The sequence below is a fragment of the Rhipicephalus microplus genome, chromosome 8, assembly GCF_043290135.1.
Source record: "Rhipicephalus microplus isolate Deutch F79 chromosome 8, USDA_Rmic, whole genome shotgun sequence".
Taxonomy (NCBI): domain Eukaryota; kingdom Metazoa; phylum Arthropoda; class Arachnida; order Ixodida; family Ixodidae; genus Rhipicephalus; species Rhipicephalus microplus.
In genome coordinates this window covers 58,819,878-58,833,865 of record NC_134707.1, presented here as the reverse complement: position 1 = coordinate 58,833,865, position 13,988 = coordinate 58,819,878, and the positions used below count along the sequence as shown (strand labels likewise).

The 13,988-nt window shown below is 46.5% G+C and overlaps 1 long non-coding RNA gene across 1 annotated transcript in view; it reads left to right on the top strand.

Annotated features, from left to right (window-relative positions):
* The first annotated feature begins 241 nt into the window (after window positions 1–241).
* The window catches only part of LOC142768531 (uncharacterized), a 33,210-nt gene continuing 19,463 nt past the window's right edge, over window positions 242–13,988 (top strand). Inside the window, exon 1 of the long non-coding RNA XR_012885328.1 lies at window positions 242–390. This is a non-coding gene — a long non-coding RNA (uncharacterized LOC142768531). The remainder of the gene's footprint in view (window positions 391–13,988) is intronic.

Sequence of the window (13,988 nt, the reverse complement as noted above, 5' to 3'; positions counted from 1 at the left end):
CGCACAGGGTCGATTTCTCCTTCTTTCTGTGAACCCCGTATACTCTTGGCCATAACCATGTTGTACTTGACGACTTTTGGGCTACAGTGTCTCTGGCTTTTGGCTGCGCTGCTTCATTTGACCTGGCAACACTGGCTAGGTGAGCAGCCACGATGAACAAACAGCTCTATGTACCACGTGACTCAATGCGCTGGCGAAATAACTATCCCGTTTGTTGTGCGTGCGGTGGGCGTTGCTTCTCGATCGGTCGAGTGTGGCTGTCGGTGTATTGTTGTTTGAAATGTGCCTGCGCTCGTCCTTGAAGTTTCGCCAGTGCTGCTCATTGCGAAGATGCACTACGCTGGCGGGAAGACGTGCATATTGCTACCGTGGTACACTCGACGTAAAGCGGTAAGTACCGCTCGCACGTCCCCGCGGACAGCGCTTTGTTAACTGCGTCAGCGCAATAATAACGCTGCTAACCAAGTCTTTTTTTTTCGTGACAGGTCGACGATAAGTGAGCATTTGCTCACGTTGGAAGCATGCCTGTGCGTACTGTTTCGTCGGGATGATGGCAAAGTTGTGTGATGTTAGGTGCGGGCAAGTTCTTTGTTCGGAGTGAGGCAACAGAGTATACGCGCGCGCGACTGTGATTCGTCGGCGGATTTGATCCGAGTTGTGGCGGCGCCCTTCTCTGTTGGCACTGGTGTTTGGTGCCCCGCTAGCGACTAGCCACTATCTCGGTCCAGGAATAGTTGCGCAAGGTTTAATAATCATTGAGCCAGTAAGCTCTAAGCGTCAACCGTTTCTAAGGCCCATACGCTTGGTCGGGTTGGTAATCCATGTGCACTTTTTTTTTGTCGCCCAAAATGACCGTGGACGGGAGACAAGGGCATGGTGTCCGCGTCGTTCATTTTGGGTCCTTGTTCATTTTGTACACTAAAACTACTGTGGATGATCACTGATAACGAACATAATGCTTCGTGTTACGTGCGCCCCTCAAGGCTCGCCTATACGTGATAATACAGACTATTTCGTTAAGATCGTACCGACGTTTCCATTCACCCGCAACGTAGATGGCGTGATACTGATACGTAGGCGGCGTATATATAGCCGTTCGTTGAACTGTGTTTAAACGGATCTTTCATGTGTGTGTGTGCTGGGGAGGGGGGGGGGGGGGGCAAATCACCTTACCTGAACTGCCCAAGCGCTAGTTTGATATTTTCAGCCTTAGTGCTGGCGTTAATTACTGTACATTTTTTTTAGTCTGCAAGCTTTCATCATGTGGATCTTTCGTTATGTTGTTCTAGTTATCGAAAGTTATGTTCCTCAACCAGCTTTTGGTGTTTGACTTCGCTGAGTACGTTTGCGTTCTTTAGTCACAAGCTACAAAAGTTCTAACTTATCAATATCATTTTCTTTGATACAAAGAAGACGCGCTCTAGTATTATACATACTGCACGGTTTCCATGCATGTATTGCCTCTAAAATGTCAAGTTATAACCAGCATATTCGTCTGAAAACACAACAAATATAGAACGTTTCTTCCTTCGGGATCTCGCCTTTGAAAGAAGTAAATACTTCAGGAATCAGTCTCACCAAATGTTCTGATGTTGAGTAATCGTGTCGATACGAGCCGCCTGAAAAACACTACTTCACCTTTAGTCGCAGCAAGCATATACCTACACACAACTTATTTTACACGTTACCTTCACTAGATACATGATATATGTACATACCGTCATATATGCGCAGTGACATTGCGCTTTTCTTCAATAAATTAATTGTTTATACGGTGCGCATCACATTGCGTTTTCTCTAAGAAACGCCATGGTAGACTTAAAGTACCATGGTAGATCTGCAGAAATATACGTGCGCCTGGGTGGATATGTGCCCTGCTCTATTAGTGAACTCATTCGGTTACTCGTCTACAGTTAATGTAAGAACAAAGTGGCCCTTATTTGGAATAGGCCTATGCTCAGATATGATGCGTATCCAATTAAAAAAGGGGTCCTTAACCAGGTTTGATGATTTTGAGCTGACGAGTGCGATGCATACATGGGCCGTTCGTGATCATGTGTGCCAAATTTGGAAACGCTACACGCCGCGGAAATGGGTCGAAATTCAGGACGAACACTGCTTGCCCTTCTTCTCGTGGACACACGCTCAGAGAATGAGGGAATGACGTAGACAACGAAATCGCCCTAAGCATATGGTATATGCTGTGATGTCGGTCCTCTGCGTAGACGACTGTGCTCTGATGTCGCCAGTAGCACGTGACAAGGCGATAATTATTTTACACATGTGTAGTTTTGTGTAATTTGTTGCTTGAATATATGAATAAAACTTGAGATAAATAATGAGACACACACAGGTGATGTGTGCGTCTTTCATTTTTATCCCGTGAATTGCAACAAGATGCGGGGCTATAGTGTGCCTGCGTCTTTCATACGTTCGTGCCCCTGCGGTTAGCGCATCGAGAAGACGCCAGCCTTGGAAACAAAGTGGCTCTGCGCAGGGGCTTTAGAACCAGGGGGGGGGGGGGGGGGGCAGTGGGGACCACCTACCTCAGTTTAGATTCCATGCCCCCCCCCCCCTAACAGCTGCGATGATCCCTTCCTCTGCCCGCACACTTCCCATATACTTCCGGAGCCCCTGGCTCTGCTCGTTTCAGCACTCGGTATGCTCATCTATTCACGGCGTCTAAAGCGTTTCCGAACGAATGCGAACTGAGGCATCCATCCCGCAGAAATAGACAGCAGACCACAAAATAACGCTGGTCAACAAAACAATGCCGCTCGTGTGCTGCAGGTTTGGGCTTTCTCGGGCCTCTGGCACGTCATGCGCACGTGACCTCTTGCTCGGAGAGTGTGGGGACGAGATTTGGCCTGCGAAGGCTACGCGGGGCGAGCAGCAAGAGTTTCGAGCACAAATCCTCGCATCCTGGTTTCACGCCGCTTAAAAATGCTGGTTTTGTCGGCTCGTGATGAACCGATCGAAAGAAACCTTGTGGCATAATTCTCTTCATCAGACACATAACTACTATAGTGCCTAACTAGATTGTTATAGGGCCTGGTGAGGCGCTTTTTATGGGTTCGTGTGCGGGTGATTATTGATCAGCTGCCGTCTCGTAAGATCACTTATACTACGTGAAGAATGCAAAAAGAGCGTTCCCGCACCCGCCCTAATGGCTACAGGTGGCGCTGCTGACCGCCGTCGTACCTCAAAGGTACGGATCGGACGCGTTGTTCGAAGGTCGCCGCTTCGGATCCTGCTGGTGGCAAGTCATCCTTTCGTCCACTTTTCTTTCTTCACATTTACACTATAATTACTTTGTAACAACATTCCGTAAACTTTCCTCGGTAATATTGTCGGTTAGCTCTCTCTAATGATGTGTATCCCTTAAAACGCTTACCTTGGACCATTATCATCGATTTCGCTTGTTTGATTTTTAATGCATTTTTTAACATTTAAAAAACTATATTGATTGAATGAAAGTGCTTGGAAGAAATTCAAGAGTGTCACTCGTCGCTCGTGCGACTAAAAACTGGAAGACCAACACCGTTCCCTTCTGCAATATCTCTCTGTATCAGGGTTGCCAGTTGCGCTTATATTAACAGGATTTGGGCTTCCTTCTACGCCCAGTCGCTTGTAGGATTTTTCCAGTCGCTTGTCGCGTTTTAGGGGCTTAATTGCATTTTTCTATAAATTATAGGTATATCAGTCATCACGTTCACCAGCACACGTTTGTTGTTTACTAATAGCGTGTTTCTCAATAATACAATGTAACTGAGTGTATAGGCCTGTTTGAGGGCCAAGGTTAATAGCAGTGCCCGTCCCCCCCCCCCCCCCCCCGTCTTGCTAATTCAAAGCACGGGGCAGATTTTTTGCCCCTCCCCGTTTTTGAAGTGACTACAGGGGAAGCCGGCTCCCCTGATTCTGTCCTCGTGTGCACGCTTGTGGTTCGGTGTCGAACTCAAAAATACGTTGGCGGAGTGAAAAAATACCGTAAGTCGAGAGCTGAAGTCCAGTGCACCTCAACCGCATATACATACCGCAGGCAATTCCCCGACGCTGGCTGTATCTCATGTAAGCACGAATGCGCAGACATGAAACACACTCTTTGGAAATTTCCACACGCTACACGGCTTTTCGATCACCCGGACCTCCTTGAAATGCGTTAGCTCGACGCTCTGGCTAGCTCAGAATTAGAAGACCCAATTTGTGCCATCCAGCAGTCCCGAGAAGCGGCGGAAAGGTTAAGCCTTACCGCGACCACCCGGGCGGCCTATAGGCCCAGTCGCTAATCTGCAGGTTTTTAAGATAATATTTTGTACATCCGTGTATCTAAGCGTGCGTTCTACCGAAGGGAGACTGCCCTGAGACGATGTTAAAGATTACTATGTGCTTTCGTTCATAGTGGCGCATCTTTTGGCTCTACAAGACAAGAAAATTACGCGATTTATGAAACTCTCCTTCGTACTTTAATGACATTTTTTAATCATAATCAAAAATATTGTCAATAAACACAAAACTTATTGCTTCCGCTTGTTTTGAATTTTTTTTCATCATGAGTGTTTGCTTGTTTGCTCCGTGGCATCTGTCAACACTGCTCTGTATGCATGATCAGGTAGCGCTATATAATGCAAAAAAAGCGTTCAGCAAAGCACATGGCATTGCTTGCTCAAAAAACAGAAGGAAACAAACTTTCAAGGAAGCAGCAAATAAATTATGGAGGTAAAACTTTATTCTACCACTGAGCCAAGCCGGTGCTTGGGACTTGGCAAACTTTCCTTGGGCAGGCTTGATGTCGGGGAAGCAATCGCGTTAATATGAATTATAAAGCGTTTTAAAACAGCGAAAAAACAACCAGTTGTCCCACAGTGCGAATAGCGTAGCGAGTGGGCCATCCAACGCTCCAACTCATTACAAAAGCTTATTCTTGTTCACCTATTAGCTGTAGCGCATACCCACTTCAGGCATAATTCATCATCGTCGTCAGCCACTGCATGAACGAATGGCGCAAAATTCCTTGCAAGTGTTTACCAGATACCACGCTTCTCAGAAGATTGACAAAAAAATAGCATAGCGATTGCCGGTCTACTACCCTAAAATTTTTATTGTTAATGCCGTAATGTCCATCAAGCAAGTGTGCTTGAAGCAATTACCCAATCAGTGTTTAGAGAAGGCTCTGAAAGGCTGCTCTTCTATCTTTCGCTGTGACTGTGCTGCGCCTTCCGCGCAGGCCTGGCGTTTTTTCCACCAAGAGATTCGGGAAGGTACGTCATGGGTCCCCGCAGGACCCTATTGCGCTACGCGTTCATGACGTCATGTAGTGGCATCACGTGGGCGACCAGGTCAGTGGCGATCTTCTGCTTGGCCTTGTCCGTTGAGCGCAGCAGGGTAGCCCATTCCTCTCATGTGGGAGTTTATCGTTGTCCTCCTGTATACATGATTAAGAACTACGTGATATCGAGAAATCGTTCGTTCATTTGTCAAGTTCTGTCAGACTTTCTTCACAGTCTCACTTGTCTGAACGAGAATGACTGTGTACGTGTTCACTGCTCCGGCAAGCTGCAAATGGAAAGACATGTGATATTGAAGCTTTACATATGCAAGCTGTTCTTCTTTTTGTTAGAAGAAGATATACAGAGGCCGTCTTGTGTACACCTTTACATATCATTTCAAGAGGTGGGAAGCTACGTGCCTAAAAAGAGAGGCTACAACGGTCACTTGCCTAAGTCAACATAAATATTAGGGGGCACACTTCACTTTCTTCACTCGAAAGCATTTCTTCCGAATGATGAATTGAATTCGAACATTACGGGGTTGTATTTTAACCAGTGCAGTACAAGGTTGAACCATCATAGCAAAAGTTCTGGCACCCACATCAGTATCTTTGGTTTCTGCATCCCTAAAATTTCCTGCCAATCTTTTTTTTTTTCGTTCAAGACTGCAGTGTCAGAAACATACGATATACGGGCGCATGGCATTCGGACATCTCTTATATGGAAGTTTAACAATGCTTTGCTATAGAGCCAACTTGTGAACTATAACTATAACGTTATATGTGACAAGAGGAGCAAATTAAGCGATGACAGCGTCAGAATTCATGTTGTCAGGCAACAGAGCAACATACAAAGTCAGAGTTATAACCTCTGCCATTTTACGTGCCAACCGGGCCACCATCTGATTATCTTGTCGGTCGAGCTGAGGACACTTTAATGCCACGAAAATAGTTATTGTAGCCGGCCTTTACAACTCAGCGAAACCTTGCGACGCACGTCTTTCGGCCCAGATGCTCGTCGCGAACCTAGCGGTGACCTCGAGCAACTCGAGTTAGGGGACACACCTGCTGCGCTCGTTTGGACACCTGTCAATTCTATCACCGTGGCCCAGTGAAACGAGCTAGGCCTAGCGCCTCTTGGTATGTTAGGCCCAATCTAGCACATTTATTATCACCTGCACGAACAAACATGCTTCGGGCTCGTCGCTAGGCCGAACCTCCACAGATTTTTTTAGTCGCAACCTATTCGACCATTCCATCAACTGTAGGCGGCGCAATGGCGCGTCGAAGTGGAGGACGAGACGGTGATGTCGCGAGCGTGCACGTCAGCGTTGCAGAGCGTGAAGACGCGCTGAGAGACTGAAGTGCGGCGCAGACTATCGCCATGTGACAGCTTCGGAGCACGGCCGCATGGTGCCACCTGCGTCGCTGGAATGACCGAATTTTGCACAAATTATGGCCGTATCTTTTTTGTAACAGTCACTTGCTCTCTTTAGCTTCTTCACGGGCTGCATTTTTATTGCGTTGTAAGAACGAATCTAGCATAACCCGGAGCGGTGTGCTATACCCTGACCAGCGAGTTTTATTGCCTTGCGACCTTGAGGATGCTCGAAAGTAAAACAAAAAACTAGATATCGTCAAACATGTCTCTTTCTAGAGATAACGAACAGTTCACGGTGTTCCAGAGAAGCCGAAAAGCGGGAACTTTACATTCTGTTTTGTTCTGTTTTATTTGTCAGCGACACCAACTGAAGTCAAAGAACTGCCCGCTCATTTTCGAGTTCAGTTTGGTTGACAGACACTCCATAATGGAATAAATCCAAGAGTTCAAGTACTTTCATGATGAGGGCGGCCCGGTCAGTGGCGAATTGTGGAGCTCCTATGTTTCTTTATACTTGTATTCAATATATACTTTTAAGCTTCCTTACTCTCGAACGTAGCACAATATGCTTGGTACTTAAAGACTCGCTGACTTTATAGCCTACACTGAAAGAATTAAGAGTGACTCTACATTTCTTACCGAAACGAGCGTCGGTAATTTCAAGGAGAAGAAACCAGCGGCAGATAACGCCATCTCTCCGGGTTTCAAGGAACTCCTCAGATAGATCACCTGCAAAAGTCGTATTGTTCGAGCATATGGTTCGAGCAAGCGGAGATTGTATTCAGTGACATGTGCTTGCTAGCAGTGAATAAGCAGTGCGCTTAGGGGTCGACGGGCATCTTGTTAGGACATATGCATGTGCAGAGTGCTCCAGCTGTCCTTTGCGAGAGTTTCAAAATATGCCAATGCAATGACGACGCGACCAAGTGCCTGTCGCCGACTCTCGCCTGGAGCTAGTCATACTATATTTTTGGATTCTGGTTTATAGCTTACTTTGGATACTTCCGTTAATGGACTTCTGAAGCAACGAAGCTGGGCAAAAATTTCAGTGAGAAAGTTGTAGATCGGTTTGCAAAACTTCCGATCAGACTATTTCGAACTAATCTGTTAGTTATTATAGTGTTTTACTGCTTAAGACAGACGTCGCGAAATACAAAGATACCTCGTGTCATGCCCGTCCATGCGTGAGAGCGCGCTGCGATTATAATGCTCCCTAACACTCCGCATTCTAGCGGCCATAGCATTTGCGGGATGGTGCTGCCTCGACAGGGGCGCGACAACGGTAGAGATTGTGCGATAAACACGCTTTAATGGAGGCGCGCCCGAAGTTCGGCCTCTACTGAAAGTGATCAAGAACAAATGCGTACTTGGTCGACGTAGCTGTCGCTTTCTGAGGAAATCACGACTTCTTGCAGGGTGCGTCGCACGTTCCGAACCTTCAAAGAAAGAGAAAAGTTGATGGTAGGGCACCGTTAAGAAACTGACGTCAGTGTTGGACAACTCCGCACCTTCATAGTGTCCCCTGTTAGGGACGATGAAGTAGGCGAAAAAGAAATTCTATTGTTCACCAGGTTACATACAAATTTTGTTCCACAAACACATACTAATTCGGTTCCACAAAATTATGGCACTTGACAATTCTATTCACAATAAATGTGTCGCATGTTTGCGCTCAATTGTTCTGGCACCCAGCACAACAGTGTTTTTTTAGGTAGTTCTTAGGCCCTGAATCGGCAAACACGCCAAGACAACCCGGTTGTTGGCGATTTTAATGAAGGCATGAACCCATCGTTTCATGAACTCCTCCTCTTCCAGTGAAAAGAATTTTTATTCCAAATGGCCCGTTACAATATTATACAACCGCACCAGCAAAGCCCATTGATATTTACGGGCATTTGCTTGATGCACAGGCAAGCCCGTGTTTTCCCACAACACGTACATGCCATCGGTCAGCACTAGACGTGCCAGCGTGCCATTTGGACATCGTTCCCTTTTGACAAATCTTTCTACACCCAACGGGAGGTACGCCCTGTCCACGATGGACCAAAAAGTCTTGGCCACTCGACAGGTTAACAAAGCGTGCTCGTTGTCCTCGTCCATGCCGCAGTGCACGCACGATCGGACCGAACGTAGTGCCACTTGTACATTCGGTTCGCCGTGGGCAGGATAGCCCACCTGTAACGCGACACGACCTCCTGGATGCTGCACGGCAGCCAACTGGGCGTCAACAACACCCACGGAAAACCGGGGTTTTTGACCTCGCAGCCCGAGTTTACAAGTAGCTCTTTAGTGAACTCCGTGTTACACACCTCCAGGATGGTGGTGTCCAGATTTAGCGCGGCTATACGCTTGTAAAATCCTACTACATGCCCGTAGAGGGGCGTCGGGTTCATTGCCTTCGGCCCCGCGGGTTGCGTCGGCAGGAACAAACTACCCTGCACCCCCAAGAAATACATTGCCAGTTTCCTGGCGCGGTGTTCCTTCTGAAGTTGCAAGACCTTGAGGGTCGTCTTCAAGCATACATGTCCGCGAGGGCGACCACCGAAGGGATGTCCCATCCGCCCTTCTCGCGAGGCAATCCCAACTGCTCGTATTTAACGAGGGCCGTTTTGCCATTCCAGAAAAAATTATTTGGGACTTGACTTTACGCGCGATTTGGTTCGGTATGACTACAGAGTTTGTAAAAAACCGCAGGCGCCCAGTATGTACGCCCATGAGTAGATATCGACATACGTAGCACGGAAAGCTAAATTCAAGTGCCCTGGTTATCGCCTGTTTTAGTGTATTCACCTCCTCCTTTCAACTCTGGTTGGACAAGCCAGTGGCCCTGTAATTTCTTCCTAGGATAGTTACATTGTCTACCACGGAGATTCTGTGCAGACACGTTACCGGGGATACATGGAGACACAAAGACTTGCATTTATGCAAATAAAGTTTCGCTCCGGAGAGCTCTGCTTAGGTTGAGAAAACTTTAAGGACGGTGGCGAGGCTGTCCTCGTCCCTGTGATATATCGTGATGTCGTCTGCATAGGCAGCTACTATAAGTGAGCCACTTCCTGGGGTCTGCAACCCAAGGACACTCGGGTGTCTTTCTACCTGGACAAGGAAAGGTTCAACTGTCAGCGCAAACGACAGGGGGGAAAGGGGACAGCCCTGTCGCACGCCTCGCGTTACCGGTAAAGAAGCTACCGTTTCACTATTCATCGTTAAGTCACTATTAATGTCATCATACAGTTCCATGATAACGTACACGAACTGTCTAGTAAAACCAAATGCCAACAGAGTGGCAAAAAATGTATTTATATTCTAACCTATCGAATGATTATGCCTCGTCTAGTGATGTAAGCCATCCCTTCGCTTGCCGCTGCCTCGTGTAGTCTATTATATCTCTATTCAACATGTTCAGGGTTTGGACAAGTAGGCAGAACACAAGCTGGCACATATGAAAACGCTTTGTTCAGTGAGCTTTCGCTCACACCAGTTTCACCCTGATCGAGGCGATCAAGACGTCGGCCGTCGGTTACCTGCTCGACTGTGAAGCGCGTCGGCTTTCATAAACGCCTTATCGAATCTTCCAGCGCTATTTACTGATCCCAGCGTTAGATCGAAGACAAACCTTTTAGAGCGCCATTTGAGGGTGCGAAGCTCCTCATGGTCGAGGCTTGTGCCCCCATCGCCGTATCCATATGCCTATATTCGGTGCGCTCACAAGAGGTGCAGCTGTGCTCTCGACTCTAGTTTGAACGGAGATCACTAGATGGCTCTGCAGTGCTCGTTACATGCAGTTGGCTCTGCAGCGTTCGGTTCAAGAGGACTTTTGGGGAATACTGGACACACTATAGGTGTGGAAGATGGAGTCACTAATCCTTTAAAGGAAATCCATAAAAGTAACAAGGTAGTTATAAAGTGGGAAAAACAGCTATCCAAGCCCCCAGAGGTAAAACGGGGGCTTAGGTAGAGGTGTCGTCACCTTTGTTATTCATGATGTACCTACAAGGATTACAGGCCAAATTAGAGGGCAGTGGACTTGGCTTTAAGCTCTCTTTTGTCAAACAAGAAAAACTCATTGAACAGCCATTACCAGCATAGATGTACGCAGATGATATAGTGCTAATGGCCGATAACAAGGAAGATTTGCAAAGATTGATGGACATCTGTGGTAATGAGGGAGATAGGTTAGATTTCAGATTCAGTAAGGAAAAATCAGCAGTCATGATTTTTAATGATAATGAAGGTAGTGAGCTTAGAATACAGGAGGTCACGCTAGAGATAACAGATAAATACAAATATCTGGGCGTATGGATAAGCAATGGAACCGAGTACATAAGGGAACACGAAATATACGTAACGACTAAAGGTAACAGGAATGCAGCAGTGATGAAAAATGGGGCACTGTGGAATTACAATAGGTACGATGTTGCGAGAGTAATATGTAAAGGGGACATGGTTCCGGGTCAGACGTTCTTGTGCATCAGATCAGAAGTTCAAGCAAGCTTAGAAATTAAGCAACGTGGAATAGGTCATCTTGCTTTAGGAGCTCACGGGAATACACCGAATCAGGGAGTACAAGGTGATATGGGATGAACATCATTTGAGGGCAGGGAAGCCAGCAGCAAGATGAAATTGTAGAAGCGATTGAGAGAAGTGGGGGAGGAGCGTTGAGCTAGGAAGGTTCTCACCTACTTGTACATGAAGAATGTCGATACAAAATGGAGGAAGCGAACCAGAAAATTGACGGGTAAATACTTAGAAAACGGCAGGAGGCCTAACCAAAAAGAACTATCAGCTAAGAAGAAGGTGAAGGAAGTGGAGATTGACATGTAGAGAATTGGCATGATTAAGAAGTCCGCACTAGAGATCTATCGAACTTTTAAGCAGGAAATTGCCAAGTAAAGGATCTATATGATAATACTCGGAGTAGTTCTCTACTGTTTGAGGCCAGGACAGGATTATTGCGAACCAAGATATATTGGGCCAATTACAAAGGGGTAGACACAGTATGCCGTACATGCGGAGAGGAGGGGTAAACTGCCGAGCACTTGATTATGTTCTGACAAGGGCTTCACCTTATAGTTTGGGATCACGGCGCAGAGCTTTTCAAAGCACTGGGGTTTACATACAGGGAGGGCGAAATAAACTTTAAGCGGGTAGAATTAACTAGAAGGAGGTTATCTGATTGGTGGCTAAAGTCACGGCACGAGTGCAAATTAAACTATTCACTGCAAAGTACCTGTCCTATACTTCACTATTTAAAGGGAAAAACAGATAAATCTAGTTAGTGTTTCACCAAGTATCACGGCTAGGTGGCATTAGCCGCTGCCCGATCAACGGGTACAGGGCCAGAACTACGAACCGCGCCCGCTCGCTCGCTTTCTCTTTCTTCCGACAGTGGTCACTTAGTGCGCTTCGTTCATCGCATGAATTCGCCCTTCTGCATTGTCAATAAGGCTTGACCTAATTAACCCCAATCTACTGCATGTGACCATAGCCGACCGCTTCGCTGAAGACACTGCGATGTCAGATTGGTTGTGCGGCGTTCGAGAACCAACATCAAAAGTGTTACTCTTCTCTTTTTGCAATTAATGCAACAATAAAACTTATTGCATACGCATCAGGAGCCCATGATTTTATTCTTTAACGAAACACGACTGCTTGCAGAATTATGAAGTATTTAAATGCATAAAAAGTACAATTACTTCCTGAAACGCATACAAGACAACACATTACTTCATTTTCTTTTTTGGAATGTTACATTGCGTGCCTTGGAATTGCGTTATCTCAGTTTGACACATTCGTCAAAAACGAAATGTAATTCGCGCCCCCTGAAAGGGATAAACTCAATTGCTCGTGGCCTGCGCGTCTTGACAGAACAGTATGAAGCAATTTGTAGCATTTAGGCCCTGCCTTTGGTGAGCTGTGATAATGTGTGTGTGTGTGTGTGTGTGTGTGTGTGTGTGTGTGTGTGTGTGTGTGTGTGTGTGTGTGTGTGTGTGTGTGTGTGTGTGTGTGTGTGTGTGTGTGTGTGTGTGTGTGTGTGTGTGTGTGTGTGTGTGTGTGTGTGTGTGTGTGTGTGTGTGTGTGTGTGTGTGTGTGTGTGTGTGTGTGTGTTTTGAAAGCCGACCACATAAAAACATAAGGGATTAATTATTGCACATTAGTTCTGCGGGAGGGAGGGTTACGAAATAGAAATTGACCACTACCCGTTTCGCCTCAAAAATGTGCACAAAACTCCGTATGGATTTTTATAGGAAGAAAAGCTTCTTCATTGCCGATACATTCGTCCTGCTCCGGGGCTCGAACCCGGGACCAACGATTTTCCGGGGCCACCACCCCGGAGAGGCGTTCGTCCCAGGTCTAATTTCCAGCCCAGGATGAGTGTTTCGGCAACAAGAAAGCTTTCTTTCCCATAGAAATTCATATGGAGTTTTGTACGCATTCGTGCTGCGAAACAGGTGGAGGCGAATTTCCCTTTCCCAACGAACGAATAAACTTATGGGGCAATATTTAGCTATCACTTTTTGCCCTGGACACTTATATTCACGAAAAAAGTTCATGTTGTATATATACTTATGACTTCATCCACTACGTCCTCTTGAAAGTAGTTTGAGCGACCCCTGTCACATCAAATCCTTTACAGCATCCGGTATACTTGAACCGATCCTCAGGGTAGAAGTTGGGCGCTGTAGTTCAGCAGCAGTAAAGCAGCAGTAGAGATGCTATAAAAAATTTCTGACTTATGTCAAGCGAGTGACGAAACTTTTCAGCAAAGTACATGGCGACGTTTTTTAACGCAGCTCAATTGTGGATGCTGGGTCGAGTTTGTGCGACGTACTTGAATTTTTAAAAAAAGCGCAAATTGCATATTACCAGTAAGAGCACGTTTACACTAGAGCGACATAACACTTACACTATCCTGACGAAGTCACAAAGCAGACGCAGACCATTGACCAACGAGTCGACCAACGATGACGCCTCAAGAGACAGCGTGTCCTCGTAGTGTAACATGATGAGAAACCGAAAACACCAGCAAAACGTATCGGCAAACCGATTGCTGGCGTGTCTTCGCGAGATATGCTGCTGTGCGTAAATTTCCTTATGTCTTAGCTTCAAACGACTACGAAGGGGGAAATGATAGAGGAGATGACAATGCCCCCTCCGAGGCTTTCACATCGTTTGAATAAGCATCTTGCGCACCCCACGGAAGTCTTTTCTTCGCTTCCCTTTAGTGTATGCGCAGCCCCGTCCCTCTAAGCCGTGGAATATGGTGGGGGCTGCGCTGCGTAGCCAGAGAGGGATAGTAGCAGAGCAGGGAGCATGATTCAAAATGAGGCGCAGCTGTGC